Source organism: Sebastes fasciatus, chromosome 9 (genome assembly GCF_043250625.1).
Source record: "Sebastes fasciatus isolate fSebFas1 chromosome 9, fSebFas1.pri, whole genome shotgun sequence".
Taxonomy (NCBI): domain Eukaryota; kingdom Metazoa; phylum Chordata; class Actinopteri; order Perciformes; family Sebastidae; genus Sebastes; species Sebastes fasciatus.
Window position 1 is genome coordinate 34,254,152 of NC_133803.1, and position 24,602 is coordinate 34,278,753.

General features: G+C 41.3%; 1 long non-coding RNA gene across 1 annotated transcript in view; it reads right to left on the bottom strand.

The window, feature by feature from the left end:
* Nucleotides 1-3,136: 3,136 nt before the first annotated feature.
* LOC141774603 (uncharacterized) overlaps nucleotides 3,137-24,602 on the bottom strand; it is a 61,140-nt gene continuing 39,674 nt past the window's right edge. The window contains exon 3 of the long non-coding RNA XR_012595383.1: nucleotides 3,137-3,787. This is a non-coding gene — a long non-coding RNA (uncharacterized LOC141774603). The remainder of the gene's footprint in view (nucleotides 3,788-24,602) is intronic.

Below are 24,602 nucleotides of genomic sequence, written 5' to 3' on the forward strand. Positions count from 1 at the left end.
AAGCACCTTTAATAGGATTCTGTTTCATGACATTAAGTATCATTTCTTTGTCGTTCTCATCGGGAAAATAGTCCCGGTTTTACTTTCATCACTTCACTTCTCAAAGACGGAGAGAGAACGACGAGGCAGCGAGGCAGCAGCAGCAATTCTAGAAATATACGCTCCAGCGCAGACATTCAAAGACACACTGCATATCATGAACGGTATCACGGCGTTGACAGAGTGAGCACGAGGCCTCGTGAACGTAAAGAGTCAATAATGTAATGTAAGCCAGTTATGATTGAATCATTAAATCAAATACTCATTTTGCATTCCAGATATACATCAGATCTCTCTGCAGATACCTGAGGGAGCCGGCTCATTAAAGCAAGACTATTGTTGTGCAGAGGGAAAGAGGTCTGAGCCGTGATGTATTATGAGTCCCGAGCCTGAAGACTTCACCTCTGAGAGGTCAATCTCTCTCTGCGAGATCGACGATTCCCTTAAGTTTATTTTTAATGGAAGCTTTGACTCTCATAAGCATGGACTTTACCCCTTTAATTGGGCTCAATTTAACAGCCAGCGGTCCTGCTGTGTATAGAGGAATACATACATTTAAATGGTTATTCTACATTTAATTTTTATATTTTTTAAATGGAAGAAAAAAGCAGATTAATTTTCATATTGATGACCTGGAGAGTTTTTAGATGTTAATGGGACCTATAGGTCATAAAACTGACTCAGCACGTCACTAATCAGGTAAACGTTTGATTCCATTAAAAATGTAATCAGAAAAAGGTTGAAACTGCCGTAACGTGGCTTTCATTCAAGGCAACAATAAAGCGTTATATACTGTAAAAGGTCACCCTTGTTAATGAGGCTAATTAGCATAAGCTGTGTGTCTTTTAAAAATCATATCTCATGTCCCTTTAACCGCCACCGCTGGTTACGGGGTTAATTAGAAGCCGAGGCAGCAGGTCAAGGACGACCAATCATCATCACGGAGCTCTGGGAGGTGACGAGAGTAGCTTTGGATTCTTTTATATTATTATTTTATTATAACTACTATACATGTTTCAGTCAACAGTATCAGTGCATGTTAATGGTTTCTAATCAGTCCTGTGCACGGTATACCGGGCATGCAAACATTATTTAGAGTCACAAATGAATACAGGTACAAACATCTATACATCTCATATTAAAACTGGAGCCACCACAACTGTTAAAATATGTCATGGAAGATGCTGATTATTAGCATTTTAATAATACACATGAATCCAGGGAAATACCAGAAGAAAACACGTCAACATTACTGCGGCAATATATCGATATTATATCAATATTGTGATATGAGACTGCATATCATCTTAGATTTGACTGTTCTAGCTGTTCTATTATTTGCCTTGACACACTTGAGTCATTAATATGTCCACATTACTGAGAATTATTTATCAGAAATCTCATTGTGTAAATATTTGGAAGCACGAATAGTCAACCTTACAATACCGTCGCAGTATCGATAGAAGTATTTGGTCAAACATATTGTGATATTTGATTTTCTCCAGGCCGACTGCAGTAATATCTGTCCTAATAAGTGAACAATGTTCTCCTTCTACGTTTACTTTGTGTGTAACGTTACTGTTGACAACGACGTCTAGAAGTTGCAGAAGAACCTGATTAGTTCTCAGCTGCCTGACTTCAGCCTGACACGGTGAAACAAGTGACGTCAGCTAAGTTAACACTGCTTACCTAGGGCCAGCTAACGTTAGTGGGCTAAAGGCACCGGCTGGGCTGCGGTGGTCCCTCACAGTAAATTAACTCAATCAACTAACTGTGGAGTTATTGTGAAATATAACATTAGTTGCTCTAACCAGGGCAACCTAATGACCACATAGTAAACACCATTTGGTCGGCATCACAATTAGAACACGTACAAAGTGTTTACTTGTGATTCTAAGCCGAATGATGCGTCGTGGTTGCACGCCGTGGTTGCACGTAGTGACGGCAGCTGTTGACAACACAAACAGAACATGTAGGTGTCCTTGTGAAAACCTTCAATTTTAATATAATCAATTTTAAATACATACTTATCTGTCACTACAACTTGCCACCGCAGTAATGGCAGCGCTGCTAGATAATATACAAGTCTAGTTCCAGGTCTTGTCCACCCTGAGGACCACGGACCCAGGCACATGCAGAGCAATGAAGCAGTCCAGTGCAGCGAGGAGTTTAAACAAACCAGCTCTGTCTCCTAAAAAAATTACGTTCCCAAACTGCATTCTCAATTACGTTTGGAAGGAAACATATTTTGTCATGGATTATGTTTGTCTTTTACATATTACAAATTTGTTTGTAAGTCAGCAGTCGAACGCAGCGAATGACGTAGTACAACGAGCGACGCGCAGAGCAGGTGACGTAGTATGAATGGAAGTTACATCGAATACAAATGTTATTGAATAATTACGGATATAAGAAGCGAGAAAGTCATTTGTTGCTTTTTGTTTGTATTGTTATGCAGTTTAGTTGTATGGGAACGTCATTTTGAGGGAGACAGGGTTGAAATAAACAACCTCTAAAAAAAGTCAAGATGAAGCAGTTCACATCACAGACGGGGGGGGGACACTCTTTTGAGGACATCAATGGACACATATTGGACATAGAAGACAGGTGGTTTGAAAGAGGAGTGAAGGAGGCCATACATGTGAAACTGAAACAACCATCACTCAACAGAAGAGGCGACTTAACACACCTCTTATCAGCTACTTACAATGCTGTCCTGACGTCCCTTTACAGGCAGTTAAAGACCCAATCACACCTTTACTGATGGGACTCTAATGACTCCCACATGAGATGAACTAACAGTAACAGAATCTAAAGTAAAGCCAGTTGCCTTCAACCTGGCACTTCTAGTGATGACTTCTTGTCACAAGGTTTGGATTCTGTGTGCACACTACCTGCTGGTTAAAGATAGCAGGCTTAAACAACTCCACAGCGAGCCAAGTGGACACGGCGTCATTAATAATTCAAAAGATGTGGCGAGACATAGGGATGAAGGATAGCGCTGATACCAATATTTCAAATGAGATAAATCTTAAAAGAAAATAGATGCAGCTGTGCCGGATGTGTAGAGAATCAAAACTTTATTTTAATGGGGAAACTTTTTCGTGCAGAAACATGTTAACCTGAGACAAGAGGGAGGAATCTGAGATTAGCGTTTTACACTGAAGGAACTTGTGTCCAACAAATGTTTGCCTTTTTTCCAAGATATGTTCTAAGTTGACTGCAAGAACATCCTTAAATATGCTCTTCAGATCATGTTAAAGTTAAATAGAAAGTGATTTTTATAAACAAAACCATCTTTTAGTCATCCGTCTCTATGCCTCCTGTATCTCTACTGACAACCAGGGATAAAAAATATCTATAAATTATATTTCTTTAATACAGAGAGCTGTATCTTTTACTCTTTTACACACACATTTGTCTCCCATATGTTCCGTTTGCTCTCATGTCGTCCGCTTCTTCTCTCGTCTTTTTCTTCCCGTCTTTGTCGGCACACACACACGGACACAGATGTTGCTCACATGTCTAACAAATAGCTGACTGATGATTATACACAGATTTTTTTTTATTTATTTATTTTTATTTCCTCCATGTCTCTCATCGTGTCTCGTCTCTTGATCATTTCCAGCTCTGTCCCATCTGGACGAACCAGGAAACATCAAACAGGCACATACATCTGGCCTCGTCATGTTGACATCTGTAGCGCGTGTGTGTGTTCTGTCGGTCGTGATGCACGGATGATTTATTGCTGCATGTGTTGAATATATCACACACACACACACACACACACACACACGATGGGAACATGTTAATATTGAACTGGAATAGAAAAAAAAGTTAACAGCACAAAGTCTAGCAACAAAACAAACCCCATGAACGGGAAGACAACTTTCTAAACCAAACTGCTTCTGTGGTTTCAAAGGCTAACTCTCATGTTTCTGTATCAGAACATGTTAGACTTCCTTTAAAACAGGTTACAACTGGAGGTTAAACACTTCTGAATACACCGTTAAGTCTGGAAGCCATTCTGACACTTCACTGACTACTAATAAGCCTCAAGGGTGATATATGATCCTTGTTATTTGACACCACATAGCACACACCAGACGAAGGAAGCAGTCACCTTGGATGTGCAAATCCAGGAAACAAATGTTGACGCTCTTCTGACTGTCGTCAGGGTCTGCATCCTGACACGGTCAAAAAGTCATGTGATGACATGCAGAAATGTTTTTGTTTGCAGCCAGCCAGGAGAGACACGAGGGTTTTATATCTGAACTTTGACCAGGACACACATTTTTTGATCTGATATTTTCACATCAGATTATGAACAAAGGCATTACACTGAGTTTTGCAGGAAACAAATGAGACTTGTCATGTAGGCTGTGTACTGTATATTTATCATAATTGTAGGTCCGACACATTCTCACTCCTAACTCGTCAAATACCGCCGCTTGCGTTACTTTTGGACGGACCAGGGACGGTATAGTGTCCTTTCAAAATAAACTTCACAGGAAGTTAAGTTTAGGCAACACAACCACTTAGTTAGGATTGGGAAACCATCGTGGTTGACTAACGAATCACATGACTAACGACTGACGTGACAAAATAAGTCAACGTTACTTTTAGTTTCACACGGGACACAAATACCAGTCTCCTGGTTGAAAGCTGTGTTTGTTTGACCCATCCACCAACCCTTTCCTCCGCCTTGACTGGACTCTCGCGCTATTAGTACTATGTCACTTGCTCCACCCTTCGAATAACACCATGGGTGGGTTTATATTGGTTAGTTGAAAACCCGGTTCGTCTCATATTGTTGTTAAAGGGTGCCTCCGTGCGTTGGTTTCCGATGCCGAGGGGCACTGACCACACGGCAGTATTCGACGTGCTGGGAGTGAGAACGGGTCGGTAGGTCAGGTGTAAAAAAAATATCTATAGATAAGAACAAAGTAGGACTGACGTTACATCTAAACTCTGAGCTATGGAGTTAAAAAAAATAAAATAAAATTGGTAGAGATGTGGAGCATGTAATTACTCGTGGTGAAGCCACTTCCCTTCCTTTCTGTGAGGACACACTACTGTATAGGACAGTGAATGCTGCGTCGGCTCCGGTTGTTGTTCCCAGCAGCTAAGTGCTGTTTGCAGGTTTGTATTTGTCCACAATACCAGTAATCCTCCAACATGAACTAAATGTGTTACACTAGAGAAGTTGAATATGATGGAGGTTCTTTATAAGGTTGAAACAATTATGTAAAACCTTGTAAACAATATCAGCTAAATTTGAACAAGCATCAACAGGATGTTGGTGTACGAACACCAGGAGGAAAAAACACATCAGTGGTATCGGATAAGTACTCAGCATCAGCAGGAACCCTTTAAGAGTGTGGACGTCTGTGTTGGAGGAAAAAATCTCCAACACGCACCACTGCAGCTGGAAACAAGATGCTGAGCCCACAAGTTTCTGTGTGTTTGAGTTCAAACAAAAATGTATACAATCAAGCAAATTGCTTGTATTACTTTAATCAATCCAACATCGCAATCACTCAAAGTAATGATTTTGGCTGCAGATAAGGCTAACTTCGTTGGCTATTTGAGTCGGTGTTGACTGAATTGCCAAGAATGGATACGAAGGCAGCCAAAAAAAAGACCTTTATTAGACAAGCGACGTCCAGATAGCAGTCCACACTGTCCTGTTGGAGAAGACAAGAGCCTCAGTAAAGGAACACCTTGTATATTTGTTCTCTTTATTCCTCCTCGCTCTCACTCCTGCACATTTGCTTTGAAACTGCACCTTCGATGGTTTTAATTAGAAACAAACCAGGTTCATTCTCTCCTCTCGCACACAGGACGGGTCGGCTAAAATTAAGATTAAGTGCACATTCTGTTCTCGTTCATCCGCCTCCTCAACCCTGTTTTTTTCTCCGTCTGCCCCCTCACCTTTCTTTTCTTAGCTTGGATACAAATGCATGCAAATGAAATATTTCTGTCATTGGTGCCAGTGAATAGAGTCTCTCTCTCTCTCTCTCTCTCTCTCTCTCTCTCCCACAGCAAAGCATGTCAGCCTCTCTCTGTTGTGGCTTTCAAAGTTACTGCCAGCAGTAAAAGCCAAACAGCCTTGTTATTGCTGCGTTCCTCAGAAGAAACAACATTTATGAAGTGGCCAAGCTAAGATGACTCAGTCGTGTTCTCTGTCTTATTTTATTGCACGCTCTGTGTTGGCTTTTCATTGCTATTTGGTGGTCGTATATACAGTAGTAGAGAGCAGTAGGTAAGATTAGACAAAAGGAAATATGTTTGATGCATGTTGATAAATCAAATTGCCTCAATGTTGAGAACTTTACACATACTTGTGTTGCAAAAAGCAAAGTTGACAACAGATGATACTCATCGCTGCTACCTGAATTATGTGAAATTTAGGCTACATCCACACTTATATGTTTTTGTTTTAAAACGGATAACTTTTGCTACGTTTATTCCTATCGTCCACACTACTCCGACGTTTAAAAACGCTGCTGACCCCGTCTCAGTTTTAAAACTCCGGCATTGCGTTTTAGTCTGGACGGAGAGAAACGGAGACCTTTAAAAACGACGACACAGACACCCACGTTCACTTCTTGATCGGGTCATGACGTGTCCTTCCCTTATTCGTCACGACCCATCACGAGAACCTTTTCCAGAAGAGAACAAGCGCCATCGGCCTCGACCACCAGCGGTTCATTTCAACATTGATAACAAGTTAGAAGCGTTGTTGACCTAACAGCTAGCAGCTGTTGTGCAGTTAAACTCTGTATTTTACAACGTTACTACCGCCTACATGTGCTCAAGCACTTTACATCAATTCCTGTGAACAGCACTGCTTCCTGTTTACACTGGCACGCGCATGCCCGTATACGTGAATGGTCATGGGATATGCGTTTTCAGGTGTGGTAGTATGGACGGAGATTCATTCTGAAACGGTCCTAAAACGCTCGTCTTATCTCTTTTATTCTATTTTATTTTATTAAAATTGATTATTTTAATACAATCTGCTTATTTTGTGGTTTCATAATTTGTATTTACTTTTATTTCCTTGCATTTTATTAATCTTTTATTATCTTAAATACCAATATTCTATTGCTTTCTTATTCAATGAACTTTTATCTTTTTTTTCTCTAAATCCATTTTTAACACTCTATATTTTTGCCAATAGTCTGTCCAGCACTTTGAATTGCATTTGACTCGTTTGAAAGGTGCTATATAAATAAAGCTTGATTGATTGATTGATTGATTGATTGATTGGACGGAGATCATTTTCGTTTTAAAACGAAAACATATTGGTGTGGCTGTAGCCTTAAGTATCTAATGATTCATCCATCCAACAGTTCAAGGCGTTCAAAGGAAAAATAAAGCCCTATAACAGCAGCTACAACTCTGGTGATGTACCTTTTGTTGCTTAAAGGGTATATTTAACATCAACACTTTGCAGCAAATTGGGCTTTTAAGACTTAAGTTTAGTATCAAAGAGCACGGGCTTCTTACTAGACCCCAACGTGTTCAATCAAAATGAAGCTGGAACCAGAATATGTTTGCATTCATACTTAAAGAATGATTGTTTCATTGATTATCATAAATGTTGATGAAGAAACCGTGATGCCAATTTACCAAAGTAGTCATCCATTACCAGCGACTGTTCAAAGTCATTTTGAGAAATGCAGCAAATCCCAATCTGAAATAGGAATAGACAACGGAGGTTGGCGTGAAGCGAATACATCAAGAAGTAGCCTCCATGACTTCATCTCAAAGCAACAACTTGAATGCGCTGAACATCAGATTGGTGATATATGAGAGTGACACGGGGTGAGTTTATCCTCATATAATTCTTTTTTTCTGTCATAATATCAGCATGAAAATCCTCTACTTGTTGACTGGGTTGATTTTGAACTCGGCCACCTCCCGCTAGCTGCCGTCTGCCGGATGCTTGCTGGGAGAGAATGAGAGAGTGTCAAGTGTTGAACATGCTGAGCCAGAACCAGACCCACATTGTTCAGAGCGTAGGTTCAACTCTCTGCTGAGTCACAGCTGGAGTTTCCTCAAGAAACAAGGCCAGAGCGGTGACAACAACAATATTTATATCCATGTTTCAGCAATATTTTATATGCATTTTTTTTGCATGACTTTTGATATATTTCATCTTTATTACCCTGCTGTACTTTATCACCAAGGAACTATAAACATGGCAAAGATACAAAAAAAGGATGGCATTTTTTTACTTGCTTAAGTCTTTATGGTTAAACTATAGTCATTAAACACAAAAATATAATGTCAGTTCTATATTCATATTCCCCAATATACCAAGTTACATTGACATTGATTTTTATGTGGATAAATAATATTAAATAATGTAATCTGACAACAAAATAAAAGCATCTCAGTACACCGACACAAAGCACAATAGAAACTGTTGAACATGCTTCATTCAGACCAGTTGGAGGTATGAGAGCAACGTTTGAGCAAGACAGGAAAAAGGAAGTTGTTAAAATCAAGAAAGACCTTTTGTCATCTGTAAATATCAATAATATAATAATTGGCTTTGTTTTTAAATATTAGGACAAATCTGAGTATCATGCTGGTTCAGGTCTGAGATATCCAACATTTACTGTCAGCAGTGCAGTTCTTCAGGAAAATAATCTCTGAATCATACACAACCTCAGACTTCATGGTGTAAAAATGACACGCCTAAAGCAAGAACGCGTTCTTATTGTACACTTTTGCCTTGCGCATTATCGTGTCACTCAACACGCCTTTTTGTGCAACCGGGCTGGCTGGCAACAGAGAACATGTAGATGGAGAACAGGATGGGGACTAGACCAGAGCCCTGAGGGACCCCACATGGTACGTTGGCTGAGGAAGACGAGGAACTGCATATTTTCACTGAAAACATTCTGTTTGACTGATAAGACCTGAGCCAACTCATGCTGAACCGGAGATACCCACCTACTGCTCAAGGCAGTCAATTAACACGGCATGACCGATGCTGCAAAATGCTGCAGCGAGGTCCCACTAAAGAGAAGTAAAAACCACAGGCTCCATCATCAGTTGTGAAAAGATCCTCTGTGAAGATGTGCTGTAGAGATCTATCCTGAACATATGACTGGTTGTTGATAAGATAAAATGGTAAAAGCTGCTTTTTCTATGATAATATAACGCGGTTCTTAAAATGATGGGAATCTACGAAGAGCTCCCTTTGGAGAGGGTGAAGTTAAACGTGCATTCATTTATTTTTGTGCCTCTTGGGGGCAGTGTACCAAACTGCAAACACTGGCATATTATCACATCATAAAATTGTTGTGGCGGACATGTTTGCAAACACTTGCCTATTTACACATCCATCAGACACCAAGAATGCATTTAGAGTTGTATTTAGTCGTAGGGCAATATCCACTCTCCTGTTAGCTCTGTTTTGGTCTCCGCCAACTCCCAGAGAAAATATTTGTCTCTTTATCTGCTAAATGCTCCAATATGTACGATGTCCGAGTTCAGTCGAGTCATACCATGCAGGGGAAATTGGGCACAACTTTGTGTACCTGCTGTTTACTGCTGCTGGGCAGGTTGTTTACAATTGGATTATCTGAACTTTTTCACTGACACAGCTGCCTTTTATGACTAGAAACAACACGTAAAACTAAAGCTTTAAGCATACGGGTGAAATACGGTCAGGTTGCATTTCTTAAACAAAAGTCTACTACAACTATAAGAACCTTACAATAGTGGTATGACCCTTCACAAAAGTTCCTATATATGGTGATGTGTTTGTATTTCATCAGGAAAAGTAGAATATAAACCACCCAACCCTTCACAATAAAGGCAATAAAAATGCAAATTAAAAATATAACACCTCCTCATGTCACTACTACTTGATAACAAATAGTGATATTAACCGATCTGACCTGCAACGGTAGTGTAGTGCATTACTCATCTATATGAAATATTCTCATCAACCATGAAATCAAGTGTAAATCTTAAAGTAAAAACAATACAGCCAGCATGCTGAACAACTGGAGAAGTTCTACGACGCCATCCGTCACTGCCGGGCTGCTGCACGTTCACTTTACAGTAAACCATAAGGCAGATTCATTATCTAAGATTAAGGCTTTATGTAAAAGAAACGATGATTGTTTTTTCAACCAGTATGTGCCGTACGGAGGGCAGCGATGTGTTCAATCAACCTGGTGGGAATTGTTGCCGTGTTACAGGAGACAGGATCATTGCTTATTATGTGGAGACACGTTTGGCTCCTCAGACCAGAAGCTGTTGAGATGCTGGAGAAAAAGCAGCAGGAAAGCTTTTGAAGATGTGACCCCTAAAATGATTAAAAATAAATGTGTTTACGTTAACAATGTTAATTGAAAATGTTAATAAAAATCAACTGAAGAATAAATATCTAATAAAGGTTTTTCCATGGAGCCTGTTTTCCGATATGAGAATGACGAAGGCTTTGTTTTACTTGCCCTGTATGGTGAAGACAGTAATTGTATTTAAATGTATTTATTTATTCATGTATGTATTTATTTGTATGTTAAGTTTCTGATTTATGCAAAGCCTGTAAATGCATTCATTAATTACTTAGTTTATTGAATACAAACAGGCAGACAAGGACCAAATTGTTTATTGGGTTTGCGCTGCAAAAATGTTTAACTAAAGGTCAAGGAAAACATATATTCATATTTTTAAGCTTTATGAGCTTTAACGACTGATCAACTATTGATTATTAATACTGCCAATGATTACTACATGAAATTGCCAACACATCCTCATACCTCAACGACAGAATACACTATTGCACTATTACAAAACGTTAGTTTCACCTTGCCGTGCAACTTCCTGTTGGTTTGTTTATGATTCTCGGCATTGCAATTAGTTGCTAAATAGCATCCTGAGATCCCGACTCCATGTTTGAGTAATTCTTAACATGATTTATGTTTAATGCTTTGTAATAAACATGATTAATGCTTTAGGCAGAGGATTAAATCTCTCCACCAGAAACATTAGAACTGCATTCTTACACATACACAACACCATATATGCATGTATCGTGTACCTCCACAAACATACACAACAACACGCAGGGACTCTTTTATATGAGTATAAATGAGCAATGTATGTAATTAATCTCTGATATTTTTGTGTCTAAAAGCAGTTCTTTAATCTTATAATGGAAAGGGTTAAAAACAACTCTTCATTTTTCCCCACCACATCCCTCCTTCTCTCCTCTTTCTTTCTGTTTTCTCCTTCTCCTCTATCCCTCTTATTTATTGTTTGGAGGGAAGACTGCCGTCTAAACAGTAGAGTTGGGTCGATTCCCGGTTTTGTTGGTCCAATGTACAAGTTGGTCAGATATTATGCCGACCGGCTGAACCGGCATTTGTCATTATGACACGTTCTGGCAAATTAAAAAGTAGCCGACATCAGCAACCTGTGCCAACGGCGTCAGGGCGCTAAATCCAGCTCGTATTGCATTAGTAATAAGCAACATGACGACGTGATTAACATAATATCATATTGGTTTATAAACGGAGCCACGGTGTCTGACAGGCCAGGCGCAATTTACTGCCGAGCCAAACGAAGGAGATCACAGTTCAGTAGAGGTGGAAGAGGGGGGAAGATGCACACGGACAAACAGTTGTGTTTGTTTATTAGAAAGTTGACGTGTTTTAGTGGAAGACGAGTAGGGGTGGGAGAAGATATTAATGAAGCAATATATTGTATTACTTCCTCTTGCGATACGTTATCGATAAACAGGCCATGTCATGTTATCTTGACATGAAGGAGGTTAAATAACGCTCCAAACGTACGCTAAATGTTGTCGAGGAAAAACTGTCATGTCCATTTTCAAAGGGGTTCCTTGACCTCTGACCTCCAGATCAGTGAATGTAAATGGGTTCTCTGGGTACCCACGAGTCTCCCCTTTACAGACATGCCCACTTTATGATAATCACATGCAGTTTGCAGTACCTGTGAGGGTTTATGGACAATATCTGTCATTGTTTTGTGTTGTTAATCCATTTCTAATAATAAATATATACATACATTTACATAAAGCAGCATATTTGCCCACTCACATGTTGATAAGAGTATTACATTTCCCTCTAAGGTACATTTTGAAGAGATAAAAAATGGGTGATTAATTTGAGATTAACTATAAACAATCATGTGATTAATGGTGATTAAATATTTCAATCGATTCACAGCCATAATTTTATTGCCTCCTCTCGAGAGGCGCTCTAAACGACCGTTTTGGGACGGCTGAATGGAAACTACCGTCAATCAATCAATCAATCAAATAATAGGCATTTTATTTTTTAGGCATAATCACATGTATTATTTCTCCATTAATATTACCAATTTTATAATCTTATTACAGATTCCACAGTTGTAAGGTCCCGCCTCACAGTGTCCACACCGCTGTGGAGACAGTGGCTCTATAAAGAAACGCTGTTCTAACTATGAAGTGGGAATGATATCCTGACATTCTCAGTGTACTTTTGGAGGTGACATATTCCCCTCCTAAACCATGAGTTGTATAATGTGACCTTTTCTTTTTGGCAGAGAGCTGAGTTTGTTGTTCTATCAATAAGGAGAGCTGTCCGAGCGGCGTGTGCCTGTAAGCCTGCGAGGTACAGTAATACTCCTCTGATAATGCCCGTCTCTGTCCCGTGGCCTGTCTGTCCTTTTATTGGTTTTCGCGTCTGCTTTGTTTCTCTCCCTCTTTATCTCTCTACGCTCCCGTCTGCTCTCCGTTATAATTCAAGCCTCATTTTAGCCTCAGAAATTAATCTGACGTTTCCACAATGAGCTTAGATGGCATTACATATGCAAACAAAAGTCTGATATTAAAAATCCAGCTTTGCCGCAGGAGGGGGGGGCTGGGGAGGAAATCACTGTATTTATTCTCAGCAAAGCCCGGTTGATTCTGAACATTTGAAAAATACTGGATTTATATTTGTACATGTTTTATGGTTTACAATCTGTGAACACATGCTGTTACTAATCTCTTCATGGGATGGTAAATGTCTTGACACACAGTGGTATCCGGGTATCTATGCAGTGTGATGGATGTCGTAGAGAAACTGACCATGACAGCATCTTAAAAATGTGTTGAGAAAAATACCATAACACTTACCAATGAAATCTGAACATGTTTTGATCTGTAGATGGTTGATTAGTGGATGTTTTTCATCAACACAATTTAGACAAAAATGATGTGGAGTTTAGATTCCTCCATCACAAAATGGAATATGTTAATGCATCACATGACTCTCATTCCGGTTGGAAAAGACGCCGACATCTCAGGTTAAGTCATTACAGTCACCGTCTGCATTTTCCAGAGAAGACGTGGACCTTTCGAGGCCAGCCCAGCACTCTACTTTAGATAGAAACTAAAGTAAAGGCGCCCGGTAGCTCACCAGGTAGAGCATGTACCGTCAAGGCCCTGACACACCAAGCCAACAGACGGCCGTCGGACAGTTTGGGGCCGTCGGTGAGCGTCCGTCGGCTGGGTTTTTTCGGTGTCTCCTACGGATGCTAATTTTGAAAAATGTTCTTAACCGATAACCGACCCTCGTTAACCGATTATTAACCGTTAACCGACAAGATTTGTGCCTCGCATGCAGCTCTAGCTGCAGTGTATGAGCACAACAGACAACTGAGTCTCCAGTTCACCGTCCGGGAGCGTTAACTTAGCAGCTACGATGCTGCGGGTAGTGTCGCAGACATGCAGCCACTTTCACAGTAAAAGTCTCCACCGCACATTTAGTTTAGTTTAGCAGGTTGTCAGCTGTGTGTCCGGATTAATGATAGCAATTGACCAACAAACAGTGTGTGTGTTTGTGCTACGTTAGCATGTGTAGCTCTGCTGGTAGCTTCGTGCTCCCCGTAGTCACACACATACGCTCTGTCAGCGCGGCGTAACTTCAGCGAGTGTCCGACAGACCGTGTGTGTGTTGGTGGCGTTCTAGCTGTGAACGTAGGTGTAGCAGACGGTGTGTGTACACTTTATTTGTCGGTAAATAAATGCTACGAGGCTACAACTCCTCCGCTCAAGCGAACTATAGACGGGAGCCAACTTCCTGTATCTGTAACGCCGGCTCAGACTCTCTTAAGGTGGACTCTTAAGGTGGACCAGCTTCTCTCCTTTAAGTGATGAGTTTTTCTCAGCTTTTTAATTCATTATTACACATTTCTTTTAACCATTTTAACCGATAGCGTTAATCGATTAAAATGCTTAATGCCGTTTAAACGGTTAATTATTAACATCCCTAGTGTCCCCCACACTGGCGGCTCTCGTCTGCCCGCGTTGGACGGATTCAACATGCTGAATCAGCAAAGAAATCCCTCTGACTGGCGGTTCAGCTTCAGTGCACGAGAAGAGAAACGGAAGTGAGGAAAGTAAGAAAACAAGTTAAATCAAGAGGAAAAGCACAGAAGGCTCTTCTCATGTTTCATCTTCATTTTATCTGATCATTCCAACACACAGATGTTTTCACAACGACATGAACATCTGGAATGAAGCTAAGTGGTGGGTGAGAGTGGTGTGAAAACGGTCGGCAGACGCCGCTTTGTTTCATGTACGTATCATAACGCCTTGTATATCCGCCGTCCTCGCTCTTCCCGTTTCCCTTTTTTAAATGATGAACACAGACTACCGCCACCTGCTGGTGTGGAGAGTTATTTCCTCTCACGCAGGCGCAGGACGTACGTGCTAACTGCTTACGGACGTCGTCTTTGTGGTGTGTTCGAGTGCAACTTTTCGGCCAAGACAAAGGCGACGTGAGGCGACTCAAAGGGGGGAGCCTTCGTCGCCGCTAGTTCTCTGATTGTTTAGTGGTGGTTTAGTGTGTCCCCAGCTTTAAGGTTGAGTCCTTGCTGCAGCGACCTGGGTCAGAGTCCCAGGGTCCTTTGCTGCATGTCATCCACTCTCTCTCCCTTCCTTTCCTGTCTCTCTCTCACTATAAAGCAAAGTAAAGCAGAAACGAGTAAAAACATGAAACCATGAGTTGCTCATAGATCAGTTTAAGGACAAGGTTAGCAGTGAGAACACTTCCTTCTATACGCACCATTACCTACTGCTAGAGACCTTGTAAACTCCGTACCCGGCTGAGGAAACATGGCTGGAGATTCATTTTACATTTAAGTGTATTCATTGTTTTTTGGTCTGCATTACCATTCGCGTTGATAAATTACAACTAAAACCGAATTTTAATGAGTAGCCTACTGAATCTGCTTTTTGTTTCTTTTTGACAAATGATCCCACTCTGCCTCGGTATGTGATGGAGCGCCGGCACGTGGGTCGGTAAACATGGCGGCTCATGACTTAATAATGAAATGAAACTCAACAGGAAATTGAATCGGAAGAACGCCCCACTCTAAAGTAGATTACGATTAGAGGGTTTGTGTGTGTGTGTGTGTGTGTGTGTGTGTGCGTGTCTGCTCAACTATGTGCATAAATGTGCTTGTGCGCATGTGTCTGGCTGATTAGGTCTTGGTGCTAATGCATTTATAACCATTAGCACGAACGTCCATCGATCACAGCCAACATGTGCAAGATTAACGTCAGAAATCTGTGTGGGTGTGTGAGTGTGTGTGTGTGTGAGTGTGTGTGCATCTCCACACCAAAGTGTAGAGTGTGTACATGTGTTTGTCTAATCCATTGTGTGTGTTTGCTCATGTGTGTGTGAGTGTAAGTGAGGGAGAAAGAAGCAACGTTTATCCATTAACAGAATCTCCCTATGTTTCCTAATCAATCAGTTTGTTTGTCCATTAGTTGTTGTGCTTCCTGATACTGTTGGTTAGATATTAATAATAAAATAATGTTTTTCTGGGGCCGATCACAGCCAGCTCAAAGTTAAAGGCATCAAGTAAAGGCTCTGACACATCAAGCTGACGGTCGGCGGTGGGACAGTGTAGGGTCGTCGGTGAGCATCTGTCGGTGTAGTTTTTGCGGCGTGTCCTGCACCGTTGGCTCTAGTCTGCCTGTGTCGGAGGTTTTGCGCTTGCCTGTGAGAGAAATCCCTCTGATTGGCTGTTTAGCTTAAATGAATCCGTGCACGAGAAGAGAAACGGACGTGAGGAAAGCAGCGAGCCAACAAGTTAAATCAAGAGGAAAAACACAGAAGGCTCTTCTCATGTTTCATCTTCATCTCATCTGATCGTTCCAACACACGGATATTTTCACAGCGACATGAACATCTGGAATGAAGCTAAGTGGTGAGTGAGAGAGGTGTGAAAATGGCCGGCAAAACGCCGCCTTGTTTCATGTACGCATCATAACAACGGCTTGTATATCCACCGTCCTCGATATTCCAGCTGGTGTGGAGAGTTATTTCCTCTCACGCAGAACGTACGTGGTAACTGGCCGTCGGCTGCAGTCTTTGTGGTGTGTTCAAGTGCAACGTTTTGGCCAAGACAAAGGCGACATGAGGCGACTCAATGGCCGCTAGTTCCTTGATGTTGGGCTGGTGTGTCTGGGCCTTAGAACTGTACTACAGATGATTGACAGTTGTGTTCACTCAGACATCATCATACTGTGAATCCTGCCTATAGGATGATAACACCACATTCGAGGCTGTCTTTGCTTCTAACTATCAAAATGGAAAAAATCCCGGCTGCTGTTACACTTCCCATCAACGATCCACCAACATCAGTTTTCTGAATAGATGTGGAATGAAAGAAAGGCCGTGCAGTTGCTGAACCAACTTTCAGTTTACATCTATCAAAGTTTCATATCCCTGGGCAAATTTCACTTCAACACCACCAGACTTCTTTAATGTCAAGAGCCTGGAGCCGGAGAGACCTGCAGTATGAGTCTGTCTGCTTCGGCTGGTGGGTGTATATATGAACAAACAGCCAGCTTGCACTCTGATGCTCTATACATACAAACAGAAACAAATCATCTCCTTTCAGTCACAACTGGTTTCTGTCTACATCTTCATTTGAGTTGCAAAGAAATGCGTGTATTGTGTGTTGTCAGAGAAGCCAGTATTTCAATTCAGTAACTGCATGAATGAATGTCTTTGTATTGAATGTACTGACAGTATATTGACCCACCTTGGCGTTTTCATCTCTTGCTCTCTCATGCCATCTTCCTTTCCTCTCCCATGAGTGGTTTTTCCCTCAGTAAGCCTTCCGTCCAGTCGTTTTAGCCACAGAAAAACTCAGCACATCACAGCATAGATTACCTCACTAAGAGTAAACAAAAGGCTCTGTGAGTCTTCTCCATCAGCCCAACAATCCCACCCAGGACCGAGGGATTACTCACTGAGGGGCAGAGAGAGAGAGATGGAGAGAGAAAATGAGATGTCGGGGCAAATGGTACAGAGAAAAATAAAAAAAAGAGGCATGAAGGGAGGGAAATAGAGTAAGGGAGGAGAGGAAATCTATCGAGGTAATCCCTAAGATTCAAGGCTTTGTACACTCCATCATGGATGCATGGACAGGAGTATGGACAGAGGTCAAAGGACGGCTGAATGGAGGATAAAGTAATAGATGAGTGGAGGGATAGAGGGAGTCATAAAGGAAGGTAGGGGTGTAAAGGCAGGCAGAGAGAGAAAGGGGAATATAGTGAAAGATAGATGGATATAGGTGGAGCGAGGGGGGTATTAAACAGTGCTTTAGAGAAGTGGATCGGGGCCAAAGGACCACTAACAGCTTCTGGTTCTCTTAGAGGATCACTCTGATGGCTCTCAGTCTGCTAATTCTGCTTTAATTCTACTTTTCTAGAAGGATTTTCCGTCACCTAAGAAAGCACGAGTGATGTTACTGCAGCGTTGGTTTTCTGCCAGGAACTCAGTATCTTAGTTTACGGTTGATTTGGAAACCAATAAAACTCCTGCAGGGACATGTCTTCAGTCCCAGAGACCACGCAGAGTGACTGCCAAGACACTGGGACATGCTTTACAATTCAAACACAAGACCAACATTTCTAACTCGTGTTTCTGGAAGCTTGAATATATATATATATATATATATATATATATATATATATATATATATATCGCAATTTTTTTATCTGTTCTAAATGTACCTTAAAGGGAGATTTGTCAAGTATTTAAAACTCTTATCAACTCTGACTTGCCCCAAACTGCATGTGATTATCATAAAGTGGGCATGTCTGTAAAGGGAGAGGAAGTAATACAATATATTGCTTATTAATATCTTATCCCACCCCTACTCGTCTTCCACTAAAACACATGAACCTTCTAATAAACAAACACAACTGTTTGTCCGTGTGCATCTTCCCCCTCTTCCACCTCTACTGAACTGTGATCTCCTTCATTTGACTCGGCAGTAAATTGCGCCTGACATGGTTGGTACCAATGGATTTATTAGGTTTCCTAGTTTCATATGACACAAGTATCTTCACTCTCCACTACAACCTAAAGAAATTAGTGTCGTTAAAACAAATTTGCGTTATCGCGTTAACTTTGACAGCTCTATTCATTTTATTTTTCACATAAGCCGAGTTAAGAAATGTAAGTAATATTGATGGATGGACAGCCATAGGGAACCAAAAGGAATGTAAAGTGTTATACTATCAATTTACATTTGCTGCATTTTAAACATGTAAAACATTCAAATAAACTATACATCAAAATCATTCTACAAAAAATCCTGTTAAAATTGAACAAGTAGGATTCATGAGATCATACATTTATATCCAATAATCATAATAATGCAACATGTTTTCACAGAATCAAGTACCATAAGTTGTTGTTTTTTACCATCATAGCAAATGCATATAGCATTTTGATTAGTTTCTATTAATTAAACGTTGATGGTCTAGTATCAAACATTTACTAAGTATAAATTACCAAATGATTTGATTCAGCTGCGATGCAACATTCTTGTTTTCCAAAGCTCAACTTTAAAATAATGTTGGCATAGGTTTAGAAGAAATTAAAAATGTAGCTCTTCTATAATAAGATAGTACATTAGTGGTGCATTTATTATACTGAAGTGTCACATTTTCAATAGTCATGGCATTCAAAAACTGTGTTTGAATGTCCGACTGTGTTCAGCTCACGAACACAACCAGCGTTTCCCACCCGTTGTTTACTAAGCGAGACAAACTCCAACGGATGTGTTACACTGCTGCAAAAGTCCTCGTTTGATTTTTTTAAATCTAAACTTTGTCCTGATGAATTGTGGTGGCAACAGAAAAAAGAAAAATCAGCACAAATCTTCCCGGTCCTCCTAACCTGTTTGGACAGCCATGAAAAGACCACATTTGAGCCACAAAGAGAGAAAAAACAACATGTTAGTTTTTTCTCTCCCAAATGCAAATGCAGCCTCAAAGCCGATGTGTTTTCTCTCTTATGTACGGCGCCGTTGCCTGTGATTGTGATTGTGATTGTGCACTACGAGACGTCCCCCTTTTCTTGTCAGGGTTAAAATGATTTGTCCTACCAGCAGATCTTTGCTCATTTACTCGTATTGGAAGTCATCCATCTATGGCTAATTAGACGGCCTCTCAGTTCAGCTGCCGCTGGAATTCCCGTCAGAAGGAAAATCCCCACATAATAGGACGGAGAGGAGACGCTAAAAGGAGAGATTACCGGGAGGAGGGGAGCTTGTGTATATTGTGTGTGTGAATGCATGTGTTTATAGCACGGCATGGGTGTGCATGTGTGTGTGCGCTTGTTTTGTGAAGACATCTGTAGCATGAGAGAGGACAGATTTTTGAGGACGATAGGGAGAACAAATCCTTGCTCATTGTTGTATGCTTTGCCACACCGGATTTAAAACAATCATTTAAAACAAGTACATTACCTAAATCCCTAAAATGTGCGTGTGCAGCAGGTGTGGATAAGGGTGGCGTGTTACTTGACAGAGTTAAAAAATGCATAATTGGACAAGGTTTCTGCAGAAAACTGGCAAACATCCCCCTCATAAAGACATTTATTTAGCTGTTGACCTTGGGGATACGGCGATGGCTTGGAGAGGCGGAAACAACATGATAAGAGCTTTTTATTCAGATAAGCCTCTCTCGCGCTCCCTGTCCTCTTCCTACTCTGCATAATGTTGTAAAGTGCTACTGGGTGATTTTTCAGCACTCCAATTGGAATAATAACACCGCCTGCTTTTTTTTGGTGAAAAACACTCCTAATTACTGCAACCTTGCAGCGCGAGAAAAAGGGCAGACTACTTACTTTGACTACTTTCACACTGAACAGCTCTTGACTTACAACGGTCTCATGCATGAATCTGCATCCTTATTTGCTTGTATATATATTATATATATATATATATTATATCCTTCCTTATTGATTTGTCAGTCTATAAAAAAAAAAAGAAGGTAGCGCGAATGCTCCTTTCATTTTTTTAATCTGTAATATTCTGAAGTTTTGCAGGACGACCTCAACAAGTACAAAAACCTATCATTTGGACACTTACAGGATGACTGAATAATTAATTCCTCTATAAATGTCACACAGCGATCCTCTTATCAACAGGGTCCCACGGGGTATTACCTTTTGTTTGTTACACAGAGATTTCAAAATAGATGCTTCTACCAGACAACAGCGATGGCGAGACAAACATGTCATACTGCTGCAATGTTATCACGGACACACTTGGCAACTTCACACTCTGGTGTCTCCAAATGACAGGTAATGCAACTGAATTTTCCTGAAGGACTGTAAAAACGCTGAACGCTCCTCTGGCTTGGATTTCGTTTTTCTTGTCAGTGAAAATGTGTGTGAAATGTGTAGCATTTGGTGGCATCTAGTGGTGTGGTTGCAGATTGCAACCAACTGAGTACCCCTCCGCTCACTCCTCCCTTTCTAAGAGTGCGGTAAAGTGAGCCGCCAAGTGCAAAACCGTGGTAACGTCGTTGGCCTCGCTCAGAGGCCGTCCATACCATAATATCTCTACTTTAGGAGCAACAGGAGTCAGACGGTGGCTGTTGCACTCTGCAGCTCGCATTACGGCAGTTTCACCAGAACTGCGGTGGCCTTCAGGTCACGTAAAAAACGTGAAAGTCTCTCTCTAGAGCCAGAGTTTAGTTTGTCTGTTCTGGGCTACTGTAGAAACATGGAGAAGCAACATGGCGGACTCTGTGAAGAGGACCCGCTCCCTATGTAGTCGGGGTTTAACGATACGTCTATAACAACTGGCTCCTCTACCGGGTGGCAGAGCGAGGAGTCCAGTGCGCCGTTCGTCTGCATGCACGCCATGGATGCATGCTCGCGCTGCAGAGGGCAGAGCTGACAAGCTTGCGCATGTCTGGAGAGTGAACCGGAGTAACGTTTAACATTTCTTTACTAATACAAGTGCTAAAAAAATACTTTCATAAAATGTTTGTCTTCCTTAAATACAAGGTGCAAATCCTTAGTATCGATACAATCGATTTCTGCGTTTCAAATCGATTTTATATCGATATACGTCTCCCGTGCTAATGAAAACACATCGATTCTTAGTTTCAGGTACACCAAAGAAAACATAGTTGTGAATATTATATTCCATTTCTGCTAATAAACCCCCTGAATGCTACACACACTGTTCCTTTAACACTGAAGAAACCATCCTCAGTTCTTTTCAAGTGCAGAGCTATTTATCACTTTGGAGGCAGTTGTTGCAGTCTCAGTCTTTCCCTCCCTCTGTTTATCTCTACATCAATATTTCTGTCTCAATCTCTCCCTAAGTGTCAACTCTCTCTCTCTCTCTTTTCTGTCCTCTATTTCTCTTCTTAAAGCTTACTGGGATCATCACGCTCCGCTGGTGTTAAAAGACTCTCACCCCCACTGCGTGTTTTCCTTTGTCTGAACCATAATAAAGTTTACATTGTTGTTCACACTGACCAGTACAAAGCAAACCAGGGCCTGTGGACAAAATACACATGGACAGCTCTGGTTTTGGACTAGCCATTAATTTTGTTATATGGTCTTTCATCAAATAAGAACACACTGATAAATCATTAAAGGGACTGTATGTAACTTTTTTCTGTGAACAGGTTGTAACCTAACTTAAAAAATGAGTATAAATAAAAGGTAAAAAAAAAAAAAATCCACGGAAGCACGAAAAAAGAACAAAAGTTATATGTAGTGAAGACCGTCTGGCAAAACAGGAATGTGACCGACGTCGGGGTGAAAACTAGTGTTGTGGGAGAATAGCAGAGCTAGTGCGAAGAGTGTGTGTGTACGTGGGTAGTGAGTGGTGAAGCAAGAGAGAGAGAGAGAGAGTGCGACGGCGAGTGTGAGAAAACGGGCGAGTAGCGGAGCAGAAGAGAGTTAGTTTAGCTTTGAGAATATCAGTGGATGTACGGTGGAAGTGACAGTTTGTGCTGAATGTGTCTTATTTCTCTGCTGCTGAGTAGAGTGACGGCGGGGGTTAACTCCGAAGCAAGTAACGTTACCGACTCCGTCCCAGGAGACCAAAACTCCGGTGTCTCCCCTGGTCCTTCTGACCGCGGGGTCTGGAGGCTGAAGCAGGAAAAGTTAACACTACGATCAACATCGACCGGAGTTTTGACTCCTCTTAGTTAACGTACCGTTATCATCAGCTCACTCGCTGTGAATGCCAACGTCGGCTGCTGACTTGTTAGCGAGCGTCAACTGTAACGTTACCGTTGACATCAAGCAGTCTAAGGTTAATATTAATACTAGCAAGCTGCTAGCAACAATGCCTCACTGACTTCCCCATTGAAGAATTATGTGCTACACAAAACGTCATTTTCATCGCCGTTCATTGTAACGTTAGCATGGTGTTTTTATTAAAATCTATTTTTACGCTGTTGTTTTCGGCCCTGGGACAACAAGACGTCCTTAAGCTCGAGCCCTTTGAGGAGTTGTAGCATTTATTCACCAACAAATAGACTAAACTGTTCACACTGCGCTGCTATGTTTGCAGCTGTAACGTTACAACTTAACTCTCTCTCTCTCTCTCTCTCTACCGCATGTGTGCGAGTCAAACTCCGACACAGAGCAGAGGACAGAAGCAGCGTGAATGACACCAAAACGCAGTAAAGACCAAGCTTATAGTCGTTTATGATATGACTATTTTGGTACAAACGTTTACCCGTCAATGTGGCGGATAGCCCTCCGAGATTTACTCAAAAATTGACCCGCATTTGGCGCTTGGCAGGCGTTGATTTCAGACCATGGGTTTCACTGTTAACAAGCAATCTCTGATTCTTACAGAGTCACTTTAAATACGAACTTTGGAAGCACTTTTTTCATTATCCAACTTGGTTGAAACCGACCCGACTTTCATGCAGTTTCTGTGAGATGATTATACGTTAAAATTGCATTTTTGCTCATTTGCTCAAAACGAGTCGAACTAACTGCTCCAGAGTTCAGATAAACTGCTCCAAACATGCCACCCACTGGCTTCCTCTCACTTCCTCCTCCTCCTCCTCTCTCCCTCCATGTCTCTCCATCTATCTTTCCCCTTGCTCGCTGTCTCTCTGGATAATAATAACCTACCACACACGGCTCATTACAGCATCAAAGAGGGTCTCCATGAAAAACACTGATCGCTGTGTTGGGAGCCGAGCACTCGGCTTTGATTCCCTCTAACACCCGCATGAAAAGAAACAGCTGAGAAAAACAAGAAAAGAAAACCAGTTCAGAGAGTATTCTTTAACAGGAAATTTGTGCCGTTCTTTGAACGTGATAAACCTCGCGACAAAGAAGCCCGACCAATTTGCCAATCTGAATAGGCAGCCGTGTTTGATGCTTGTTTATGATCTTTCCCCCCCGTCCTTCTGAAACATTTTTGCTTTATTCTCTATGTGCTGTGATTACTGTCTCCGATGCTCCACGAGGTCAATTGTATTCTAATAATAAGGCATCTTTCAAATGTCTGAGAGCTGTTTGTGGAAATTACTTTTCTTGGCAAGGACACATACTGGAGGCTGACCAAGTGAAGCGTATTCAGACTGAAATTAAAGCTATGGAAAAGCGCCTGAATTATTTCCAAATGCATTTCATGTACATAAGGACATCTGTGACTCACCACCACAACTTTACCAAAGCTGCCACAGAGTCAGATAGAAGCAGACTCCAGAGAAAGAGAGAGTCTGGGGAGAGGAACTGACTGGCAAAGACGCAGAAAAAGGGGACAGGATGTGACAGGAGGAGCAGGGACACTGAACTACAAGGAGATCTGAGAGCTGAAGTCTCCTGGAGGGCAAATAAATGGTTGAAAGCCAGAAGGGAAGATAGGAAACAGAGAGGGAGGGAGTCGGGAGAAGAGCCAGTTGACAGAGAAAGAGACTGGATCCGTTGAAGGCCAGTAAGAAGAGGAGACTGAGAAGGTGAATAACAGAAAGATCTACTGATGAAGGAGCAGAGCGGCTGACCACTGAGGAGATAAGTTGTCCAGCTGACTGGGAACCTGCAGAGAGGCTAACTGGATGACCTCTAAATGACCCTGATAAACAGAGAGATCAACGGGGAGTTGGTGCCAGGAAATCTCACATCTCTCTCAGTGACATAAGCCCAACATGAAACTACTCTCCAGAAAACAAAAATAGTCGCAGAGTTGTTAAACTAAAACTCACTTACTGTACGAGATGGTCTTTTTAGTTGGAA